This window comes from Uranotaenia lowii, chromosome 3 (assembly GCF_029784155.1).
Source record: "Uranotaenia lowii strain MFRU-FL chromosome 3, ASM2978415v1, whole genome shotgun sequence".
In the NCBI taxonomy this organism is placed as follows: Eukaryota; Metazoa; Arthropoda; class Insecta; order Diptera; family Culicidae; genus Uranotaenia; species Uranotaenia lowii.
This window is the reverse complement of record NC_073693.1, coordinates 121,719,391-121,745,776: the sequence shown is the minus strand read 5'-3', so window position 1 is coordinate 121,745,776 and position 26,386 is coordinate 121,719,391. Positions and strand designations below refer to the sequence as shown.

The following is a 26,386-nucleotide window of genomic DNA, read 5'->3' as shown; positions in this document are numbered from 1 at the left end:
AATCAATTTTACTTCAAAACAAATATGTAATATTTTCAAAATTTATTGGTACAATTAAATTTATTTGTTCTAGAGCTGAACCACTCGCTGCAGAAGCTCGAGTTGCATCTCTTAAAAGGAACGAAGTACTTGTTATGGTGTTTTACCCTAAAGGGTGATACGGTCAAAATTTGGTCAAGGGAAAACGCGTGTAAATCGGTGAAATCGTTTATTAAAAAAATTCAAATTAAATTTCTTTTTCAAGATTAATTTGTATAAAATTCAGGAAAAATATTCAGTTAGGCTTCCGCTTTTCCAAATCCAAATTGCCGGGCCTTACGCTTAACCCCTCCCATCAGATTTTGTACAGCCACCTTGTCCACCTTCTTCGCCTCAGAAAGCCAGTTTGCCTTGAACTGCAGCTCGTCCTTAGCAGTTTTTTTAAGTCTTCTTTACGTTCCGCTTGGAAATAGCCCAGTATTTCTCAATTGGGCGGAACTCTGGCGTGTTGGGAGGGTTCTTGTCCTTGGGAACCACCTGCACGTTGTTGGCGGCATACCACTCCATGGCCTTTTTACCGTAATGGCAAGATGCCAAATCCGGCCAAAACAGTACGCAACAACCGTGTTTCTTCAGGAAAGGCAGCAGACGTTTATTTAAACACTCTTTCACGTAAATTTATTTGTTGACCGTCTCGGAAGCTATGAAATTGCTGCTTTTCAAGCCACAAATACAGATGGCTTGCCAAACCAGATATTTCTTCGCGAACTTTGACAGTTTCATGTGCTTGAAAATACCTGCTACCTTTCTCCTTCCTTTTGCCGTATAAAACTCCTGTCCCGGAAGCTGCTTGTAGTCGGCTTTGACGTAAGTTTCGTCGTCCATTACCACGCAGTCAAACTTCGTCAGCATCGTCGTGTACAGCCTCCGGGATCGCGCTTTGGCCGTCGTATTTTGTTTATCATCGCGATTTGGAGTCACTACCTTCTTGTAAGTCGATAGTCCTGCTCGTTTTTTGGCTCGATGCACGGTTGTAGACGATACACTCAGCTTATTTTAGGCATCTCGAAGAGAGAGGTTAGGGTTTCGCTTAAAACTACCGGCAACTCTCTTTGTCGTCTCAGCGGCTTCCGGTTTTCGATTTCCCCCCGATCCAGACTTCCTGGCTGTCGACAAACGTTCCGCAAACACTTTAATTACATTTATAACGGTTGATTTGGCAGCTTTTAGCGATTTTGCCAGCTTTGCGTGCGAGTAGCTCAGATTTTTGCGATGCGCATTTTGCATCGCAGCAAAATTTTGATACGCTGCTCTTCTTCCTTGGACGGCATTTTGACAACTGAAGAGTGAGTTCCAAAATCAAAATAGGAGCAACATTCTACACACACACCTTCAAAATGAGGGGTGTTCAGGTTTTTTAAATGCAAAATTGCAAGAAATGCGTCAAGTTGATATAGACCAAATTTTGACCGAATCACCCTTTATCATGTTTTCGCCCAACAATCAGTCAATTGAATAATGCCCAAGCCACCAAAAGTCGCATACCGTCAACTGGGGCAACATGCAACAATTTTCAACTTCAATGGCTCCTAAAAAACTTATGTTCACAGTTAATCGTATCCTTTATGCATCAAAAGTTTTAAGGATGCTGGGGCATCAAATTGGCGTAGTTAAAAAAATTATTGGTTTCTTCAGTTATTTTTAATTTTCTAAAAACATGTGATTTTCACACTCCTAGGAAAATGGGGTAACTTGCAATCAACTTTGTTTTAATGAAAAATCTTATGAACACGTACGAAAATTCATAGTTTTTTATATATTTGCGATGCCTTAAAGACCATTACGCATGACAACACCAATTCCAGTTGCTTTTGGGTCTGTAAAAATAAATTTTCACATTTTTTCTGAAAATAAGGATGCTGCATACATTTAGGGGTTAAATAATACTACGAAAAATTCTACAAGCTGAAATCATAAAAATAAATGTTTGGATGAATGAAATTTAAATGTTTACAAACGCGTGATGCAAAATATTCATATTCCAGCACATGGAAACGAAATTTACAAGGTATTTCTTTGATTTGCATTTTGTTGCATTTAACCCCAGACACCTAACTGAATTTTAAAAATATTCATTTAAAAAAATTGAGTGATTGTTCGAAAAATATTTTTACACCAACAATGTTGGTATAACATGAGGAAACCTGTAAAAAGTTTGTAGGTTATTTTATCAAGCCGATCCGCCATACTGGGTAAAGTTTTTTTCGGCATCAAAAAATGTTAAAATTGGAACATTTATTGCTCGATTTTTCAAATTTTACATAAAAATAAAAAACTTAAGACAACTAGCTTAAGATGCGAGAAATTATGTCATCATCATTTTGTTATCATTGAAAGATAACTTTATTACAATACATTAAATTAAAAATTTATTCAATGTAGTGTTATATAAATGTTGCATCGAACCCCGCTGTTGCATGATACCCCGTTTGACGGTACTTACTTAACCCTCCAAAGCCGTTCGGGTCAATATGACCCGAAGCGCACATTTCAAACATCTTTATCATCATTCCAATATACTGATGAACTGGTAGTTTTGACAGACTAAGTATGTTCTATGAAAATAATGATCAAATTAACGTTAAAAAACTAAAATTTGAGTTTTTGAAATCGGTTCATTGAGAAATGAAATACAGCTAAGCAAAGCCAAAACTGGATGTCGTTTTTTTTAAGTAAGACTTTTTTCTACCGGAAGATCTGTCATAGCGGTAAAAACTTTCATTGGACCCCAACATATCTATACATTGTCGGATAGATGGATTCTTGACAATTGCAAACATCAATGAAATAATTAAATTCAGAAAAGCTGTCAGAAGTTATGAGTATTTTAAAAATAAAATTGATTTTTCGGACTTTTAACTTTCTGAACCAGTTTCTGAAAACCTGGTAATACATATCGACTTTATTTTGAAATGATGAGTAATTAGAATAAATTACCTACACAATGAATATAATATCATCAAAATCGGTTAACATTTACAGCCAGGAGAACGAAATCAAATTACAACTCATATTTCCCCGAAACGGATATTTAGCGAACGGCTTTGGAAGGTTAAACATGCAATTTCCAAGTTCACTTTTGGCTGATAAAAGGTGTTTTGGGACTTTTACGGGCCTATGTTGCATACAAGTTTCCTAGAAACTTTCAGCGCCTTCTGAAGGGAAAAAAGTCGATAACGGAACTTCTAAGCGATTCATATGCGACTTGTCCTCACATACGCATTTCAAAGGAATCGTGCGTCTGCAACAAACTTTCTAATGAACCAACAAGTTCACATCTTGAACCTTTAGGTAATTTTCAGGCGAATTGTCAAATATTGTTGACAACAGCCGTCGATTTTTAAGGGTTGTTTACACCTGTTTACATCACAATCCATAAAATTGAGAAATTTAAACAAATTTTCTGTTTGTGTTAGCCACGGAAGACCCAGTTTCTCAAAATGTTTACAATCCAGAGGAGGAAAATAACTATCTTTCAAAAGCATCATCGATCGACTGGTTATGAATGGAGCCGGAAGAAGCTGTAATTTTGGCCAAGACCGATGCCCTGAAGACATTCCGGCAGAGCTTTATGTGGTCCGTGCTGCTCGACTAATCACTTTTTGCCGTTAATTATAAAGAATAAATATGTGTAAATTTAATAGGCAGTAAGAAAAGGTACGATTAAATAAATGAATAAAACTTATGATTCCAAGATTTTGTGTTTATTATTTGATCAATTGAAAGTTCTTCAATAGAAAAAAAATAATACTTAAACTTCAGCTGCTATCATTTGCCAAAGGTTCTCTAAAAAACGCAACAAAAAAATCGGTAGTTTAAATACAGCTTAGAACAGTGTTTTGACATGAGCTGGTATGGTCGAGAGGCAGATGATTTTACTTCCAACCTAGAGAGCAGTGGATCGAATCCCGAAGCGGTGAGCAGCTATTTTTGGATTCCAAGGTAAGTAAACATTTAATAAGGTAGACATGAAAGTCAATGAGATACACCATGATAGACCGGTTATCTAGCAATCTGTCATATGGTTGTCAGAGAAATCTGTCAACCGGATTTTTTTTTCAGCGCGTGAAAGTTTTTTGACATTCTCTTAGAAGCTGAATAGCATTCTCTACAGCCACCTAAACGAACCTCAAAGTAGCTTTAAGAACTTAAATTTTGAGCTGATTAGCATTCTCTTCAGACAGAAACGAGAGCTGATTAAGCTTCTATGGAACCTTTTTAAGGGACTTCTGGTTGCTTGGGGTTCGAAATAATGAGTATAGAAATAGAATGAATAATTGATTTGTGTTTCAAAGTCAAAAAGTTAGACAAATCAAATGTACTTTTTATCAAAATTAATTGACATGAGCAGAGCATACAAAATTCACCGTCATCAGTCATAAAACTGTGACTGTGAAAAAGTTAAAGCAGTCGCATTCATAACAGACGCCTTCAAATGAGTAACCAAGCAAACAATCTCGCCTCAACCTTCAGTCAAATGAAGCGTCGAAATAATCATAGTCGCCTTCAGCCCGTCGTCGTCTTTTTGACTGTGATGGAATAATGTTTAGATAAAAAAAAAACATGTCGACGACGCCGAAAAACGCAAGTTACGTTATGGTCGTGGCTGAAAAAAAATCTGAAAACAACAATCATCGTTTCCGTTTTTGGAGATCAGTCCAGGATAGTTAGGGACCGGGAAATTTTCGAACGTAACATCAACTGTCACGACCGATGAGAATTCGCTAGGGACTAGAAGGACAATATCGTATACGCGCAAAAAAAATTGCCTTTCATAATTATCTATATAAAATTTTTTTACAATATTGTAATTCCGCAATTGGTAGTATTTTTTGAATCCGAATTTTATTTGTTTTTGACACTGGCAAATCGCCCAACAAGCAATCCAAATACACAAAAATTTTCGAATTACACATAAAATGCTTTGAACCGACGCCGTCAACTTGCTTGATGACCGTCGTTTGAAAAATAACATCCGTCACGTGAACAGAAATCCATGACGATAGTCAAGCTTTTCCAGTCCCTTGAAGCTTGACTAGTAGTCAAATGAGATTTGAAACGTGACGATGAAGGAAAATCAGCAACCATGTCAACTATGATGCTCGAAAAGTGTCTGCTCTGGACATGAGGATTAATGACTGGGAAATATGATTGTCGTAGGCAAACATTCGTTCACACGTGTTTCAAATTTATTAAAATGTTCTTGCTTATCTACTAAAATGCTTGCACATCTGCTTAGCATTTAAGCTAAACTTCCAAAAAGGTAAATTTTCAAACAACTGCTTAATCACATCTTACATATTTAAAAACCCAAGCAACCGGAATTCCGGTTGCCGGTCTATCATGGTCTATCTCATTGATTTTAATTGTATTGTTTTGATTACAAAAGCTGCTTACACGCCTAGAGAATTGAACCGCTGCTCTTTAGGTTGCAATGAAACTCACCAGCCTCTCGACCAATCCAGCAATAGCTAATTGTCACTGTAATGATTAGTATTTAAAGTTAATATCATTTGAGATTATTGAGTGGGTTGGTCAATAGATGGTACCTTATTTCGTTCAAAGGACTTTCAGTGCACAATATGAATCATAACAAAAATTCGCATCATCAAAAATTTATTCGAATATCTTATTTAACATTTATAAGAAAAATTCGAAAAAATCTTGAATTCCATTTGTAAATATCCGTATAGATATAAACAAAACAAATACCATGACAAGAAATTGACAGACATTTTTGACATGTCGCTTAGAATTCCCATATAGGTTCTTTAAAACACCTGAAAGTACCTTAATGGTGCGCTTTAGAATGTTACGCGAACGTTATCGACCTTCTTGAAAAACATTTTTGACGTGTCGCTTAGAACTCCCATATAGGTTCTTTAAAACACCTTCAAGTACCTTAATTGTGCGCTTTAGAATGTTACGCGAACGTTATCGACCTTCTTGAAAAACATTTTTGACATGTCGCTTAGAATTCCCATATAGGTTCTGTAAAACACCTTCAAGTATCTTAATGGTGCGTTTTGGAATGTTACGCGAACGTTATCGACCTTCTTGAAAGAAGTTCCATTAAAAGCGCTTAGAAGTTCTGTTATCGATAGTTTAACCTTTCAAAGGGCGATGGAAGTTCCTGAGTAACTTTTACGCGACAAGAGTCACCTGAAGTTCCCGTAATATATTTTTTCAGCCAAATGTGAACTTCGGAGTTCGGAGTTAAGTAAAAACGCGACTATTGGTTGCTTGGGAACGCTTCATTTCGTCAGTCAAACGTTTGATTGCTGGTCAATTTTTGATAAGAATTATGAAAAAAAAACATGGAAACAAAAAATATCGCGTTTAAAGGTTGAAGTGACAGTGAGCATGTAACTATTTTAAAAGAGTTATGAGCGGTGCTGTGTATCAGAATTACAACAGTTTACAACGCTGACCAAAAAAGGCACTTAGCTCGATTATTTTTTGTTAGCTTGATTTTTTTTCTCAAGCTCCCTGAATTTCGGAAAAAAAATTTGGCAACTACTGATTGTTTGATTTGATGTGGCCTTCCGATGGAAAAGGACGGGATTGGCTCAGGAAGCGCAGATTTTAAAGGCTGCTGGTACTTATTGTTTTTTTTTTATATGGACTTCCGGTGTAAAAGGGCGGAATTGACTAAGGAAGCGCAGATTTTTAAGACTGCTGCTGATTTTTTGTTTTGATTTGACCGTCCAGTGGAAAAGGACGTAATTGACTAAAGAAGCGCAGATTTTTATAACTGCTGCTGCTGATTGTTTATTTCAATTTGGCCGTGCGGTTGAAAACGATGGATTGGCCTAAGAAGCGCAGATTTTTAGAACTCCTGCTGCTGATTGTTTATTTTAATTTGGCCTTGCGGTTGAAAACGATGGATTGGCTTAAGAAGCGCAGATTTTTAAGGCTGCTGCTGCTGATTGTTTAAGGCTGATTCTTAAGGCTGATGGAATGTTTTCGGATTGTTCCGGCTTTGGTAAACAAAGACAGAACGACAGAACGATTGATCTGACTGGGGTAAAAAAAAGAAAGGGCGACAGAATAAGCACTTATTGGAAAGGCTGTTGCTAAAAATATTTTCCGATATGATGAGGGACATAAAGAAACTAAATAAGATATTAATATTAGAAATACCATCACTAAAAATGGAATTTTAAATTGAGATGAAGGATATCTATAGGGGAGGAGCGGGCTATATGCGCCTATTAAGCAGAACACTGATTTAATCAAATATCACATCGAATATGTGTACAAAAACTATATACACGTATGCAGGCATCTGTTTTCTATACAATGGAGATATTTTTATGTTAAAATTTTCTTCTGTTTCCAAGAAAACAGATTTTATTATAAGTGTTGTCTAAAATGCCGAACCTCAAACCGTGCGGGCTAAATGCGCCTATTTATGTTTTGAACAAAATTTCTGTTTTTTGTACAATATTTCCGTATAATTTCATTGAAACTGCTAGAAAGTAATGATTTTCGTGCAATAAAGCTGAAGTTTTATAAAAATCTATGTATATTATAATTTTATGGAATAAAACAAGAGTTAGGGTTGCCATACTATGGAGGCAGTTCATCCATCAGAAAAACTTTATCAAATCTGTTTTTAGATTTTCAATTCTCCCTTAAGATGTTATTCAAACTTCCACAAAAGCTGAAATATGTTTAATCTTTAAAGTTCATTTGAGTAAGAAACAAAAATCATCCTAGTTTTTGTTTTAAGCTTCTTTACGTATAATTTTTAAAAGTCGAAATATTACATCAGAATGTATCAAAATCTTGTATGATTTTTTAAATTTTTTTGAGTTTGTTAATTCATAAAATTCTTTCTTGCCTCATGTTCTAAGCGTATCACCTTCAAAATGCATTGGTCAGATAAGCTGTCTAGTCAGCCATTTCATCAAACAGCCGTAGGGTCATTTAACCCGATAGGCCCATTTAGGAAACCTTTCCCCTACATATATATAAAAAGCAATTTCTGTGGGTTTGTTTGTTTGTTTGTCCTCTATAGACTCAGCCGTCTTAAGAGCTAGAGGTCTGAAATTTGGCATGGATGCTCATTAGGACCGGGAATGATGAAAAATGTTTTCAGATTTTCGGATGACCCCTTCTGAAGGGGGTCGTCCATACAAGACAAAAATTGGTTTCGCGATATTGACGTTACTTTTCGTCGGATTGTGTTGAAAATTTGCACATAAATGTTTTGAAAGACGAACAATTGATTTCAGGTGTCAAATTTTGTGTAAGGGGTCAGCCAAAGGGGTCGTCCATATTAACTATTCACTGTTCATGCGATATTGTCGTTATTATACATCAGATTCAGACGAAAACTGGTACACGAGAGTTTTGAGAGACGAGCGATGGATTTCAGGTATTAAATTCAGTGTAAAGGGCCGGCAAAGGGGGTCGTCCATATTAACCTTTCAATATTTTTGCAATATCGTCGTTATTAGATTAAGGTGGGGTAAAAGTACGAGTCGGGTAAAAGTACGTTTTGAGATTATCACAAACCGAGAAAAGTAAAATTCAAAACTCTGGCGTGGATTGATAGTTATTTGGACTGCTTTCATCCAGACGAAATTTTTATTTGGAAAAATTGAAAATACTCCGAAAAATGAAGTGAAGCAGCTTTTTGCCCAAATGATGTACTATTTAAAATAACGGCAAACATGTTTGAGCAATCAAAATTCTGGCTTTCAATGAAAGCATTAATGTATCTGTTTAGTTGTTTTCAATTACTAGCAAATGCCGAAGAAAAAAAATTTAATTAATATGTTTCTGTTTTGCACAATAAACTGTGAATCACAAGAAACCTTGAAGGGGCAAAAGTACGAACTGCAAATGGGGCAAAAGTACGAATGATATACAGGGTCTACTGAAGTAAATCTGAACGGAAAGTTTTAATTTCTTTCTAAAATTCACTGGGAACATCAGCGCATATTTTTGTTCCTACAAAGACTTGCTCGCGCGAAAAATTGCTGAAATACGATGAGAACTGGATTTCGTAAACCTGTTGAATATGGACAATGGACAAGAACTCCAAATCCGCGTAGGTTGTTCACCCATGTATAGGATTTGTATCAAAAGCGGACACAAAAGTAAGCAAAGATTGATATTGAATAATTTTCCTCTTGACTTCATGCAAAATTGTGGAATTCTGAATGGCCGTACTTTTATCCCACATCATTCGAACTTTTGCCCCAGAGGTGGGGTAAGAGTACGTTTCGATAGCAGTTTGGCATTTTCGCTACTGCTATCAAATGCGTTGATCGATTATCTTCGTAATTTTTTTGAAGAAAGATAAAAGTCCAAGGAATCCAATGCTGCTCTTGTTTTTTAGAAAAACGACTACAAATTTTTCTAAAAATAGGATAGCACGAACGTCGTACTTTTACCCCACCATACTCTATATATCGGATTGGGATGAAAATTTGCACACGGTAGTTTTCAAAGACGAGCCGTCGATTTCAGATGTCAAATGTTTTGCCAGGGGTCGACGGAAAGGGTCGTCCATATAAATATTTTTTTACTATTTTAAGCAATATTGACGTTATTATACAATGGATTGCTTTGAAAATTTGCATACGGGAGTTTTGAGGGAAGGGCAATCGATTTCAGATATCAAAGATTGTAGAAGAGGCCACCGAAAGGGGTTTAGCTTTTTGGCAATAATTGCGTTGTTATGCAACGATTGAGTCGAAATTTATTCACGGAGTTTTTTTGGCACGGTCAATTAATTCCTGATTTCAAATTTAGTAGCGACGGACAAAGTGATCGTCCAATTTTTTTGCAATTATTACTCAACAATGACTTCAGAAGTGCATCTGGAAAATGCTTGCAATTGAATTTTATACAAACTCTTCATGACATATTCCAAGTTGAAAGCGAAACGGAATTCGTATGGGATCAGCTAGTAAAAAAATAAAACTTGGTAGTAGAGAAAACCAAAAGTCGTAAATAAAAATTTCTATAGAGAATAGACGTGAGAAGGAATGTAGAGATGAGAATAAAAAATTGCAGAAAATCAAAATTTTATAGATTTGAAAAACTTTTACTAAGGACGGATTGTTGAATTAAGAAGAAGTATATTTGAAGAAAAAAAACAACAGCTTTTGGTTAGAATGGAATGTACAATAAAGATAAAGGATAATTGAAAAATAAAATTTAGATTTAGACAAAAATAAAAGTGGATAACTTAAAAGTTCCAATTGAGAATAGAGGTGAGAAGGAATGCAGAGATGAGATGAAGGATATGCAGAAATTAAATCGAATTTAATAAAAATAAAATAATATTTGTATTCGGCAACAATGACGATAAATAAAATACAAAATTTCTATGGCAACGTTTGTTATTCTGGCAAAAATACGCAACACGAACAAAACCAAGTAAGTCATTTAATTGATCTATTCTAATCAGTGACAGGCATGTCTGAGTGAATCTCTGAATTGAGAATCGTGAGAACCGTAAAATCACTACAATCATCTCCAATATATGTTATTATCATTCATCACTGTAGGGATGAGATGAAGAATATACAGAAAACAAATCAAATTTAATTAGGAATAAAATAAAATAATAGTTGTATTCGGCAACACTGTAGATGAATAAAATAAAATAAATTTCTATGAGAACATTTGCTATTTTGGCAGCACTTGACAAACAAACAAAACAAAGTCAGTCATTGATCTATTCTTGCGAGCGACAGACGTGTTTAAGTGAATCTCTGAATTAAGATTCGTAAAATCACGACAATCACCTGCTTATATCGAAACGTTCAATAAAAAAAAAAAAAACAAAATAACATGTGTATTATCATGGATTGAGGATATCAATTAAATCTTTATTACAAAGGATCTCAACACAGTTTTAATTCGTTATTTCTAGTTTGTTATATTTAACGACAAATTATATTTTTATATCAAAAAGCATATATGTATGTACATATATCCTGTAACAGCGACGTGATTATTCTTTACAATAGTAACAAAAATTAAGTCAAGATGTCATCAAACTTCGAATCACACAATGGACGTACGTGTTCGGAATATCAAATCTTGAATCTAAGTCCACATGAGAACTTAAACTCGTATCTATCACCAACGACACCCACAGTAGAGATAGGTTACGCCAGCAGTTTCAGGCATCTTGACTTGAATCCATTCCGATGACACGCAGATGAAATCTGCAGGATTCCGTTTTTGATTGCGATCAGCCATCGCTGCTTTTTCCGTGATACGACGACCATAAAACACTCGAGAAGATGCTGCATGGTTTCGATTCAAAAAGGGGCTGGATTGGGTGTATGTTCTTTTCGTCTTCGTCTTGTGAACGATTATGTGGAACAATTTGCTTTCGGCATCGGAACTGACGATTCAGAGATCTGAAGTTTTATGTTTTCTATAATATGGGAAAAATACATATTTCCCAGTAATTTGTACAAATTGTTGAATAAATTCGAATTCTGTCAAAGAAGAACAATCTGAATCTGTAAATGAGGATAAGTTTCTTTGTATTTTAACTGAATTCACCCACTGTGCCCAGCTATTTCCGGTTCCGGAAAAAAATGAATGTTGGATCAAACGATAACATCACCCCATAATACGAGATTTGTCTTTGTCTGCTGATTTGAGCCGGAAAGGACGCGACATTCAAACATTAGGACAAACACGCGCGTGTTCGCCTATCTAAACGTGTCGTTCGATTGGCGAAACATTCTTCGAGGATTGATTTTTTTTCTTCCATGATAGAATTGGATTGTTAAGGCTGGGCAACTTGAACTGTGATTTTTGTTTTTCGACGAATTTTGTTCCAGTAATTGTTGTTGATGGAAACATGAGAGAATCCGCCTTGCCAGGTAAATTTTTTGACGTTTCGGAGTTAGGACAAATGTATGGCCGTTTTCAAAAGCTTTCCAAAAGCTCCCTAACTAATCGAAACTTTTCTATGGAGGACATGGTGTCGCTAGTGTTTGCTTAATAACTCCCATCCTCGTGTCTATGGGGTAAAAATGGGAGACATTGTGACTGTCCTGAGACCTAGCGTGAACTAGCCTTTAGATTTCAAATGTATAGAATAGTCAAAAAAAAAACTCAGTCAAAATAATTTATTTCGAATATTATCCATTTACAATTTTGAATCATTGTTGTTAACCAGAATGTGGTTAAAATTTTACCATCCCAAAGTTAACACTATTGCTTCTATCTCTTCAAGAGGCTTAAACTTAAATTTGTTTTTTCCGTCATGGTATTTTCAACATTTTTGGAAGAATTTATTCAAGCAGATGCGGCGAAGGCGTTTCCATTGAACCGGAAATCCTATAAGCTGATTACACGCCAAGCGCCCCAAAGGGACAGGAATTGAAACTCTTTCGATATGAAAGCTGTGATGAAAGTTTAAGTCAACCAACTGGAGACTGGCTGCGGAAAAAATCTACTTTCTGGCTCAATAACTTCAAATTCAGTTGGCGTCATACTATTCCGAAAGTTAAATCTTTCAAACCGAAAATAAATATACTTACTATTCCAACACATAATATGAAGCTGTGCCAATTACCGGAACATGACAAAAAACGATGACCTATTTTTGTCATGCTTGGCAACACATTGATTCTCCATTGATGTATGCTATAATGGTAATGATGTTTACTCGTTTTTGAATTCGCGCTATGGCGTCAGATAAAATAAGTTGTGAATGTCAGTCAATCAAAACCGATTTCGTGATAATGCTTATAAGCTGCTTTGCATAAACTCAGTTTTGTGGGGCGGGCCATTGGCTCACTCCCAAATAATGACGATGCTGCGAGTTGTGACGTAAATAACTTTGACTTCAGAAAGCAAACAATTATTAAATTCAATAAAAAAAAATCGTCTAGAAAATCTAGAACCACTTAAATGTCCGTACAAATTATTAAAAAAAAGTTGAATAAAAGTTAAGATGAATTCAATAAAGCTTGTCGAAATTCATGCGTATCATAAATATTAATTTGCTTGTTGTTTAATCAGCAACTCAGCAGCAATAACATCGCGAAACGATGATGACCTGATTTTATTAAATGAAACCCCAGCGGTGAAGATATTTATATGGAAATTATTTTCCGCGCTGTGGAAACCAATCAACCAGAGTGGAAGGAGAAATCTCAATCTCATTTTACAATCAATACTTCCGTGATTCAAGTTGTTTTTATATGACATCTACTATAGTAGAAAGAAATTGTTTACCCCGACCACAGGACAGTGCATTGCTGACGCTTTCGAAACACTTTAGACTTTAGAGGCAAGCTAAACAACATCTCTCTGTTCCTAAGAATTTTGAATCCTTACCGACGTTCGGTGGGAATATTAGTTGTGCTATTTTGGCGAACCCAATCGGTTTATGTCAAGGCAAAACGAAAGCTAGCCGGTTTTGAAATAAGCAACTTTCAATAGCGTTAACGGGATACAGACAAGTGGATGCTTCCTTGAAGCTTGTCGGCTTTTTGTTTAAAATATCAACCGTCCACATCCATCGGAGTATTTTTTAAAAAGCTATTTTTATTTTCCTGCTGTGAAGATTTGTGTTTTATTTTCTAAATATTGTTTTTTTTCCAATGACTAGACAAAATAAAATTGTTTTCTTCAATTATTGCAGTTCATCTTGTCCCACAGCGAACTTGGACTTGGATTACATGTTCTTCGAAATATACCTTTTCCTGTGATTCTTTTTATCTTCATATTTTCCTATCTATTTCTTGTTATCTTCAAAAAGTGATGATCTTTCTAAACTTAAGCAAACAATTGTGAACATACAAAACGAGTTTGGATCAAAGCCTCAAGTTGTATGAGCCATATCAAATAAATAAGAAATTGCAAAAAAATATTGCAGTTGGTCGTTTTATTTTCACATATGTAATTTTTGTCATATTGTGTCATATCGCATACTTTTGGTTGAGAATTTTCAAGCTCCAATCTTATTATCTTAGTTTCAAGTATTTCAACTATTTTTAACAATTTTAACTCAACTTTCATTAAACGGGACGGTTTAATAATAGTCTATGATGTTTAGAAATTAATGAGTGTGTAAATGTTCGTACGATTTTCGCTCTAGCGGTACGCACTTTACAGCGGTTTAAAGTTTAGCAAGCAACCCTATAGGAAAATTGTTTGGTTTTGAATCGACTCGCTTGGAAATCGTTGAAATCGATTATTCCTAAACGAAACATTCGATTGTTGCGATTGTTTCAGATTTTTCAGAGGAAGTTGAATTATCATACGACTCGAGTTGTCTACTGATATCTAGTCATTTTTAAATCAAAAATTTGAAATAACGATCGATACATAATCATCCATAGTACAATATAAACTAGTTGATCTTTTAGTCGAAAATTTGTCAAAAGTTTTATTCATATTTCATTTTTTTTCCTTTTTGTATACAGCTCTTTTTTCCAAAACGTAGATCATCTAAAAGACATCCAACAGCAAAGAAACATTGATATCGTGAATTTATTTTAATCCCGTCCCTAAAATTAGTTAATGATCTTCCTTCCAAATAAAAAATCTTATAGCTGTATAAAAACATGAAATTTTATTTCTAGTTTAAAATTATCCTAGTAAACATCAACGTATATCCACTGACCATACTGACTGGACACTCGATTTTGTTTTCTGGATAATTTTTTCAACGGTACGCAATGTCGATTTCAAAGTGCGTATCGATCGATTTGAAGAAATGCTTTCCCAGTTAGGAAATGCCACCCAGCATTAAAAAAACAGGCAATTTCTACGATAAAATCGGGCTAAACAGATACATTTTTCCTACAGGGCATTTTTTGTCAAATTTTTCAGGTTCACCACCTGCCGTCGGTATTGCGAACCTGAAAAATCTGACGAAAAAAAATTAGACAGAAAATGGTTGAATGTTTGTTCTAAGTGTCATGTCAGTGTGATCAGTGTTATATCGTTATCTGACTTTATATAGAAGTAAACTTCTACCATAATTGACTTTTGGGAACTTTGTATTTATTATTTTGTCTATATATATATTAGGTTTGTATTTTTATTTTTTTCGTTAATATGATATTTGCCAATGTCATTTTTGTCGTTAATGAAAGGTTTTAAATTTGATTGTTTTGTTCCTCATAATTTTTTTCATATTTGAAATTTTAGTTTTTTTTTTATCATTCTTTTCATTTTTGTTATTTTTGTCATTTTTTCCTTAATGATGAAAGCCCGATTTTTTTGGTCCTCCTATTTTATGATCATTTTTTTTGGGGTTTGAATAGATTTTTGTCAACCCTAATATGTATAAACAGATCATTACAATGCAAAATCAAGTACAAAATGATTTGTTACAAAATGTACTGCCGCTATTCGCAAGACTGTCCCATATGCATTTTCGTCATTTTTCAGTTTATCTCAAAAATCGTTCAAATACAGTTAGTTCTTCAATTTAGACTAAAAACTTTCATAACTTTGTTCTCAACATATGTGAAAAAAATACCAAGTCATGTCTGCACGGAAAAAAATTGAGTGGTCATCCCAAAGACGCTGTCATGATAATTTTACCATTTTAGCGCTATAGTATTTTCAACCACGAAAAGTTTAACATCGATTTTGTGAAAGTGCGCATGAAACAATATTGAAATTACTATGTACCTGGTAATTTTCGATAACTCTCAATGTTTGTTGTCGAAAATACTATGGTCATGATAATTTCATCATAATTTCTATCACAACTACCGTCCGCATAGTAATTTTGACATTGTGGCACCAATTCATATCAACAAAATACTACGCACATCGTACTTTTGAGAACAAAACATATTTGACTCAAAAACATAAGTGCGTATGATAATTTTACTATGGTAAACATTCTTGTTGTTTACACTAATTCAGGATCATTAATCATCAAACCCGTTTGTAAAAAAAACTATTTTTGAGCTGCTTTATAGTTACATAACTTTGAAAATCATTCCAGAGCATCGGGAGAACACACTAACATTGACCGACGTGTGTCGGAAGTGTGTATTTTCATGTTTCAAATAATGTCATAATGCATGCATGCACATAAACAAACAAACATACATAGTAATTTTACTATTTAAATCAAGCTCCTCGCTCCTCCTAATCTTTATCATAACACATACTAGTTTCATCATGAAACATATTAATTTTACTAGGGACGAAGTAAAACAATGCATCATTTCATTGACAATTTTACTAAAACGCAGTCGAATTTACTATGCGCAGCCAAATTGAGCACATGGTAAAATAGCTATGCGTAAGGTATTATAAACAACAAAACATATTTGACTCAAAAATATGGTCGCCTGTTGTCCGTTTAAACCACGGATTTAGTAATTTTACTATGCTTTTTTTTTGTGTGTGTCCCATATGAAATATACCCGCAAAGCTGTCCCATATGTATATTTTTACAGAATGCTTTAAAATTGCTGCTCTAATTTACGTTAATTTTACAAATATTCATAAAATGTGTGCAACAAAATAAGCATTCATTGAAGTTACGAAAGTAAGGCTAGATAAAACAGCGTACAGTTAAGTAAAAAATGACAATTTCCATAATTTTTACAAGCTGAGTTTAGCCTATTGGGTAAATTCCACCGAACTGTTTTTTTTTTTTAAATTTCGCATGAGGTTTATTGAATTATTCGTTATAAAACATGGAAAATAGTCAGCTACAAAGCCATATTTTTTCAGGTTTTTCATAAAATCTATGAACCAAAATACGCGTACCTGGTAGCAAAGGCGTAAGTCATACTGTATTGATTTTTCTCATTAAATATTTGCACCCAAGATGCTTTGCTGTTTCTGATTCAGCATTGATTTAATTTGAAGGTATTTGTAGTCTTTTTAAAAAGATGATCGACCTAAAAACTTTCCAAAAGATGAAGGTACAGGTTGTTTTATTCATGGAATGTTGTTATTCATTTTATTTTAGACCTACTCAATTCTTACGATAAACTTACGTTATCTTTATCTTAATATGTCATAAACATCATTTCAAACTTATTTTCATCAGTAAACAACCAGTAAAGTGAATAATACAGCGCAGATAGAAAGAATCAAATGATCAACTGACAAAAGAAAAGCCACATATGGGACAGCTTTGCGGGTACATTTAATACGCATGCGAAATGTACTCGCAAGGCTGTCCCATCATTATTTTCTCCTCTGCATCAACTACTTCCAAAGCAAAAAAAACATTGGATGCAATTCTACAACAACTATCTTAATATCTGTGAAGAAAGAAATAGAAAAGATTAAGTTTCAACCGAGCAATCCACTAAAGTTTATAAAAATCTTTAAAGCCGTTTTTCTCGGTTCATTGTTTTTGCATATGGGACAGACTTGCCAGCAGCGGCAGTGTAGATGTTTTATTATTCTACTTACAAATTCTTATGAGACAACTCCGCAAATTGATTGCAGGGGATCGATCCAAATCGAAATTTTGATCGGTTTGGGCTAAAAGAACTTTTCTCCTGCTCGCTTTTCTTTTCTAATTTTTAATTTTCCCTTTTCCTAAAACATTTTCAAAGATGACGTCATTTTTCTTCATAAAAATCATAGATTCTTCGAAAAATGACCCAGAAAATTGGACTCTTTATTTCGGATTATGATACACATTAAGGTTATATTTCGTAAAACAAATCGTTTTTTTCCATATCATTCGATGATTTTAGGAAGCAAACGATTGGAACTTCGAACGATTTACGCTACCTCAAATCAGCATCGATTGAGCTGAAATTTTGCACGGCCAAGTTTTTAAAGGAAATAATCGGATCAATTGTTTAACCGATTCCATTTTTACTCCACCCTACTAAATAGTACAAAAAGAGTATGTAACCATTTTTCGCTTGATGAATTCCTACTGGGACGAAAACGGTTTGAACATCAGCGGTACGCATTTTTCAGCGGTTTTTGTTGACGTGCGTTGCGTGCGGAAATTTTAAAGTGATTTTTAAAAGTTGTGCGCATATTTTAATCTTGTGGTTGGCTCAATAAATTTTGTCTTCGTTTGAATCTGTAACCAGAACGAACTTCTCACAGGTAATCAGAATTTAGGTAATAATCTACGTTGTTGATACTACCACATTTCATCACCGCAACCATGCAAACGTTCGCTTCGAAAAGGCTTGCTTCCGTCGGAACGATTTGTTGTAAGAAATAAACACTGGCCCTCGAAAACTTAGGTCCAAGTTCGGGCCAATAGCCTGGGGCTAACCCGGATTCCTTGTGGCTTGTAGCTTGTTTGTTTCCATCACAAATGTTTGACTAAATTTTTGGACACATCACATTGCCCTAACAAAGCGATCCGGCCCCTCCTGCTGACCGGAAGAAGGGAAAGTTTGTTGCCGGGAATTTTGTTTGTGTTGCCTTTGGTTAAACTGTTGTCAAGAAGGGAAAAAAATGGAATGCTACTGAAACTATGTTCATGATACGTGCACTAATGAACCCGTTCCGGATTTTGCGGAATAACTCCTATGTATATTTTGTTGACCTTCAAAAAAAGTTTTTTTTTTAATTTAGATTTGAAAGGTTAATACCTACTGTTTGCCACAACATCTCACTTTTCAAACACGAATTAATACAGTTCTCCGTTTGTTTCTTGATTTATCATTAGGTATCAACATGGCCAAACATGGCTCCAGGATTTTCCGGAGAAAAATCAAGGTAATTTCAACTTTTTCTTATTAGTACAAATTAATTATAAAGTTGAGCGAAAAATAATTTTATTTTTTGAGAACTGTTAGCTTTGAATTACCCATGAACACAAATAGATTCCAGTAGGTTCAAGCTATGAACGCCCACATTTGCCGACTGGATTGGATGTATGATGGAATGTATGAATCTATCCGTTTTTTTTTTTAAATAAATAATTTCAAGCTTTATATTTCGTGAAAGGCAATGTAAAAAAACGGACTACATGCGGATTCTCAATATAAATAAGATAATAAGTTTTACAACACTTGCTCAAAACTGTTAATTAAGTTCACAGAAGCTTGACATTCACCGCACCAATGCACCAGTTCACCAAAAACCGTACACTCTCCCAAGACATTGTGTAGAATTCTTAGTTAGTTGGTCGTTTGGCAAACAATAATTCGGGCGGGCTATTTGGTCTCCACTATCTGGTGCTCGTGTAAATATTTCATGTCAACAAACTTTAACGATTAAAGTCAAACATCGAGCTTTGACAAATTGCATCCCCGGAGGATTTCCGCGTTACATTGCCCATCCCCAGGTCTCGTCCTGGGGTGTTGTGGCAGAACAGTGGTGGAAAGCTGCAATTGCTATCAGAACCAGGGCGACACTGTTGTGGAATGAAGTGAAAAAAGATCAATTTCGGTCAGTGTCAGTGTCGCGTTGGATGGTTCAGATTTTCTATTTCATGCTCCATTTATGTCGTTTGATGAATAAAACAATGTAAGGGACTTATCTTCTTAAATTAGAAATTAATTAACTTTCTGAAAATTATTCACACACACTAACATTAACCCTCATCCGACCCAGAAATGTTTACCCGTTAGAGTTTCTAGAGTGTCAATTTGACTTAATTTGGTATATCTTTCTCGTTTCTCATCCTCAACCTTTATAGTTTTGGAAACCTCGTAATGAAATTCAAATATGTTTTTCAGGCAATATTCAGCTACAACACTTTTGTTTTTCGTTATTCAAAGTCTAGAAAAAAAAATCGGAAAAACTTTCGGAATCAAAATGTTGATCAGCTACGGAATACTAAAAAAATCACTTATTGTCCAAGAAAGCTGTAGTTGTAAGCTATACATTGCGCACAAGGATTTTTTTTTTATTTTAACATCATGGTCCCTGAAATTCCAAAAAGGGGTGTAAAAACCGTACTTCTCAATCAATGGACCGTCAAAATTGTTGAAGTTATACCAGATAAATTTAGAATTGTAAAGTTGACACATTTTTGCATTTGTAAATTGTCAAAATAGGAAACAGATTTTTTGACGAATGTTCGAACTTAGCTGTTCATCGAACTTTTTTTTTGTCAATTTGCCATTTCTCATATTTTTTACACTTCAATTCAACTTTGCACTGGGGTTTCAGTGTATTTAGGCATGATTTCCGCAATAAAATGAGGCGCTTGGGATCAGAGGGGTGCAAGTGTGAAGGTGCTCGATTTTTCATATATTTTTCGAGTTCGAGCAGTTTTATTTCAATCAAAAAAGTGTTCAAAAAATCATAAAAAAATCTGAGTTTTGCACCAGATGTACATTGGAACATGCAAAATCGTTAGGTATACTTAACTCAAAATTGATGATTTTGGCTTTTGCACCCCTCTGATCCTGAGTGCTTCAATTTATATTTTCCAGAAAGGCAATTTAATTCCGGTTCCAAGCAGAACTGTCCCATATGTCTTTTGGGTCATTTACACTTTTTTGCATCAAACGATCTCTTTTAGTGTTAACTTTCGAAAAAAAAATACAAACAAGTATACTTTGTTCTGAACTTTTACGAAAATTTCATCAAGGGGAATGTCGTTATGTTGTACGCAAGAATGTTAAATTGGTTGTTTGAGTAACATAGAAACTATACGCGCTTTGAAAATGATAGAATAAGTGCAGCCGTGTGACAGTTTTTCCTAAAACTAGCATCGGTATGCGTTCTGATTTTACGCAAAAGTGTCACACAAAGCATTTTTGGCTATAATATTCCGTTTGTTGTAGTAAACGCAGGGCTAGAAGTTGGTCACTTTTCAGTAACTTAGTCACTTTTTTCAGGCTGGTCACTCAGAAGTTACTTTTTTTGAAATTTGGTCCCTAAAGTCACTATTTTGTATATAATTTCCTTATAACTGAGCTTATTTTTTAAAACTTGTTCTACTCATCATTAAAAATATTATATTGTTTCACGACAAGTGGTATGTATCTATTCATTATTTTATTATTAGCTTATTCGTTTATTATTTGTTTGACGGGTTCCTTTTCTTTCCTTTCGAGTCCTGTGGGATTTCACACGACCTAAATTGAGAGAATGGCTCAGATTTAGTAAGGAAGATAATTGTTTTGTTTTGCTTTATTATATCGCTTAAACTTAAACATTATATGGATGACAATTGGAATTTAAACAAAAATAGTTTTTCGCCTAAAATATTTAGTTTTTTGTTAATTTACCAAAGTTTTGGCATTCGTGTCAAGAAAAAATATTTCCTAAAGTGACACTATTACAACATGTTTAACAAAGATTTGAAGTGTTATGACTTTCGAAGCTTGAATTTGTTAAAAATAATTCTCAACTTTATTTAAAAAAAAAAATCAATCAAAATCTGTACAGTGAACTAAATCACATGGCAGGACACATTCCATGCTTTCAATGCACTTGGTTGTATTGAATGGAAGGTAAACTGGTGAAAAGTGACTTGAATCGGAAATATCAGATATTTTATTTCTAAGTTCCCTTATTTCTAGATATTTTCGAATCATTTGAAATATTGGTAGATATACATAGATTTCAAACCCTTTTCCGATAACTTTCAGTAATTTTTGTACCTTTTAAGAGGTTAACTGATATATTTTCTGCGATATTCGGATAGGTGTTTCTTGAATGGATACAATATTTCTGAAGTGTTTTTGGATCTGTTAATTTTTTAAAGAAATTTTCGTGTTAAATCATTTATGAATATTTTTTAAAAATTCCTTCCTTTTTTAACATTTTTTTTTCTAGTAATTCTTTCTAATGATTAATATGTGAATAATGCAATAAAGTCTGCGGTGTATCTTTTTGAAAATGGTCCATTTTTAAGTAAATTCTCCTTGAGTTAGTTTTAAATTTGAAAAATTATATATTCTACCTTGAAAATTAGTCTCGTAAATTTTTTTAGCCTTTTTTTGTGTTATTATCAACTTAAGTCAATTTTTCGATAAGCTTCTATAAGTCATTGTCAATCTTCTGTCAACATTTTGTCCTTCATTTTTTTCAATTCTGTATCATTGTTTTGTCACTTTTTCATGAGGACCTCTCAATTTTTTTAATTTCATGACTCTTTCATGAAATGAAATTTCTGTAGATAAATGTAAATCTTAACTAAATTTCAAGTAAATTCTTTAAACTTTTCATTGAACATGTGCTGGTTTTTTATTCTCATTTAAAAATCTCTAACATACAACAATTTTGTTGAAAATTTTTTGTTTCTGTAAATTTATTTCGAATTGTTAACTTTTTTCAATACAAAATAAAACTTTTTCAACTGTTTTAGTGACATTGAAAAAATTCTGATGGTGTATACACATATAAAGAATGAATTTTCAAAATTTGTAGGTTTTTTTTTCAAAGAAAATAGATAAACTCGAAGTTCTTGTCGGGCTTAGTTGTCCTAGTCTTTACAGAACAATCTTTTGGTGTCCTCCCATTGTTTATTTAGAAGGGGAAGAAAATTATTTTTTTTAAAATAATATTGCGACTTCAAAGATGTGATATGAATTTGTAACTAGCTCCATATGCTTAACATCTATCTAATAACTGGAATTATTCTACATTGGCCCAGAAAGAAAGGTTTTCAAAACTTCATCAGGTGCTTTTTTAAGAAATATCATGTTATGTTATTATTTTACAAAAATATTTAAAACGTAGGGGGAAGAATTTTGAAGAGTCTAACCCAAAATGTTAATAAAAGGTAGTTAGAGTGATAAAAGTAATGCATTCACGCAATTCAGCTCACCTGTAGAACAACTTATTTTAATGGGAAGATTTACAAAAGCCTAATTATAAGAAGTTTAAACAAAAACTGAATAGATTTTACGTAAATTTACTCATTTTTGGCGGTTTTGAGTTGAGCTTACACTTGTATAAAAAAAAATCAAATTCTAATAAAATTTTAGATTTTAAATTTAAAGTTAGGAATAAGATAGTCATTTTCGAGTTCAGATTGAAAATTCAGATTCAGAATTTAGCCAAAATATATGCCAAATTTAGCACCTAGAACTTAGGCTCTGAAAACACATCAGTATTATAGACGAGAATCTAAATAAAATTTCAGAATGCTTAGTAAGAATAAGATCCAACGCAATCAGTAGTTTGAGGTTAGTATCAGAAAATAAAATTATAATTCGAATCTCGAAACCAAATTTATGGATCAGTAATTCAATGTCAAATTCAACATTAATGATTTTTATTTCAAATTCCAGAAAACAGAGAGCAATAGTTCTATTCAATATGAGGACTTGAAAAATAAACTAATTTTCAATCGGATCATAAAACTGAAACTTTGAAAGTATCACAATCCCCATTTTTTGCTCCGTGAAATGTGTACTTTGCGTAGTCTGAATAAATTTCAAATCTTCTCGCACTTTTACGTTCAATTTTTAAGAAATATTTTCTTTTTGATAAAAAAAAAGCCCGATAAAAACATTATTATCTGAGTATTTCAAACCGAAAAAATATGAAATCTCACGTGGTTTCCAAAACAAACCTGGGGTCTAAAAAGCTTCGTTTTGGTCCAAATCTCATCCATGATTTTTTGCAAAATTTTTAAGTAACGTTTACATGAGTAAATTTGAACTTTTAGGTTTGTATGGGAAAATTGAATATTTTGTACTGAAAAATCAACATCATTTTTGTTTCTTCCGTGGAACCAAGCCAGCTGGTGCTTTTTGTGTCAATTTATAAATTTCCGAAAGGAAATTTTCCGCTGAACAACTTAGTTGAAGACTGTAACCTCATATCTTCTAAGACAAAAAAGTTATTAGCTGTTTAACAGAGGCATGTCTTTTCGCATTGATAAACAATAAATTCAATTGACATCACTGCTGGGTGCCTTGCGAGGTATTGCACGAAAAGTACCCAGTAAACATGAATCGGCAGAGAGGTAACTCAAATCGCCAGAGGGATCGTAACGATCTCTCTGGCGATTTTGCATCATCACATTGTGGTAAGTGCCACAAATTAAGCTAAGACACGCCCTCCAGAGAAACACAAGAACACAATCCGAATCGTGTTTGTATGTTTCCCTTCGAGACGCGTGTTCGCCTGCCTGAGAAGTCGACAGCTACGATTGAAAGCACACACGGGACACTGGGACAAAATGCGACCACACCGTACGAGTGTACGATTCAAACTGATTTCGCATGTACGCATTCGTATTTGTTGCCTCTAGGTATCTCGGCAGGACAAACCGAATGAAAATATTTGCGTTCTTGGAGTGTCGCCGAAGTTATAACCGTTTTATTCTAAGTTCGGTGACTCAACTCTCAATTTTTTGCATGCTCTGCCGATTTCTGAGAGGACGCGCTTACTGGGTAGTCATGCAATACCTCGCAAGGCACTCAGCAGTGATGTCATTTGAATTAATTTTTTATCAATGCGAAAAGACATGCCTCTGTTAAACAGCTAATAACTTTTTTGTCTATGAAGATATGAGGTTACGGTCTTCGACTAAGTTGTTCAGCGGAAAATTTCCTTTAGGAAATTTATAAATTGGCACAAAAAGCACCAGCTGGCTTGGTTCCACGGAAGAAACAAAAATGATGTTGATTTTTCAGTACAAAATATTCAATTTTCCCATACAAACCTAAAAGTGCAAATTTACTCATGTAAACGTTACTTAAAAATTCTGCAAAAAATCATGGATGAGATTTTGACCAAAACGAAGCTTTTAAGACCCCAGGGTTTGAGAAATTCAAAAATAACCTCAAATCAACTCAGTCTTCTGTAACGGGTAAAAATGTCTGGGACGGATGAGAGTTAATTCTGCGTTAAAGTTGCGGTCTTGTGTTACATATGTACAATCTATTCATTCTTTCGAATATTTTATTCTGAGGTTGTAAAAAATAAACACAATAAATTGAAAAAAATCGCTGAACCACCTTTCTTGTTCTGCGGGTGGAGCAACTTTAAAACCACGTACCCGAGGATGGTGAGGAGGGAACCGGGTTAGGTCGTCCTTTCACTTTTGCATCTGCTTCACCGGAAACATGTTGACGCCATTTGTTTGTTCCCATCCAGTCACGTGAACCGTTCCCATCAATCACATCACGTTTTGCCACCTAGTCAAGTCAGGTTGGGAGCAGAAAAGCTTCCCAACCCTAGACCATCATACATATAGCGAGCAACTCAACACCAAACCGGTGTGGGTGATGGGAAACGCCTACAACCGGGATCATAGCACAGTGCTAAAACCCATTCGGCCGAAGTTCAAAAACAAGTTGCCAACTTTTTTCGTTCCGATGCTTTTCCGCCTTCTACTGGGTTGTAATCCGTTTGTTGGTAGGCCAATTTCATGGGATCTGCAGTAGAAAATATCTCTGAATATAGAATATTGAGAAAAAAAAGCCGTTACGAAAGAGATGCAACCGAACAACCAATCTACAACGTTAAATTTTCCCCGAAAGTACCAATTTAAACATCGTGGATGTTTGGCCGTGTATTTTGGCGTTGTTCGATATGATGACATTGAGCCAGTAGCCTCGAAAAAGGGTCGCAGCTCCCATTTTGTTACCGCCGAAAATCCCACTCAACCAACCCAGCAAAACGTTTTCATCGTTTTCAATCAACGCCCCCTGACAATTTATTACGGTCAGGCTCTCTGGAATAAACAACAACGGGCGAATTGGTGTTATTGAATTTCTAGCCTATCGTTCGTTCGACGTTTGCTGCAATCATCGACCGGGGAGTATCGTAGATCGTATTAATTAAGTGTATCAGAGGTATATTTTTTATTTACCACCTTGTTGAAATTGAATCCTCTGGCATTTATTAAGTTCTCCTATCCCAGGGCTGGTAGCGAGTCACTTTTTAGTGACTTGGTCACTTTTTTTGGGTCAGTCACTAAAAAGTCACTTTTTTCATCATTTGGTCACTAAAGTCACTATTTTCCGAAAAATGGTCACTTTTATCACCAAAAGTCACTTTTTCACCGAAAATAAACAAATGAAAGAGGAATTTGAATTGCGCGTGTTAATATTGACGGTAGTAACGGTAAATTACTTGAACAGTCATTCAGAAATTTTTTTCGCCTCCGGCAGAATTTTGGCTTGAATCACCCTTGGCTTGAGACATCTCGATCTACGACATTATTTGACGTTCATGAATTGAAACTAACTTTGATTGTAGATTTTAATTTTTAATTCAATCAACCTTTTGTATTGGAACTTAAAACCTGATATACAAAACCCCTATCTTGTCTTTAGAATGGGTTTTTATTACGAAGTGTAACTAAGATTGAGATTGAAAAAAACCATTTTTTTATTTAAAAAATCTTTTATGTAATAACAAATGTTATGTTGATATGAAATATTCTAAAAAAAAACAATTCCAGACTCAATTTTATTTAGTGTTTTTTGTTCTTCTAAAAAAGGGTTTTAAAAATTTATACAAGGCC

At 34.4% G+C, this 26,386-nt stretch overlaps 1 protein-coding gene across 2 annotated transcripts in view; it reads left to right on the top strand.

The window, feature by feature from the left end:
• LOC129750874 (G-protein coupled receptor dmsr-1) overlaps positions 1-26,386 on the top strand; it is a 477,126-nt gene that overhangs the window by 347,926 nt on the left and 102,814 nt on the right. The window contains exon 3 of one of the 2 annotated variants that reach the window (XM_055745999.1): positions 18,668-18,717. The exons of the other annotated variant lie outside the window; for it this stretch is intronic. The gene's annotated coding sequence lies outside the window, so the exon portion shown is untranslated. The remainder of the gene's footprint in view (positions 1-18,667; positions 18,718-26,386) is intronic. 2 annotated transcript variants of the gene reach the window in all.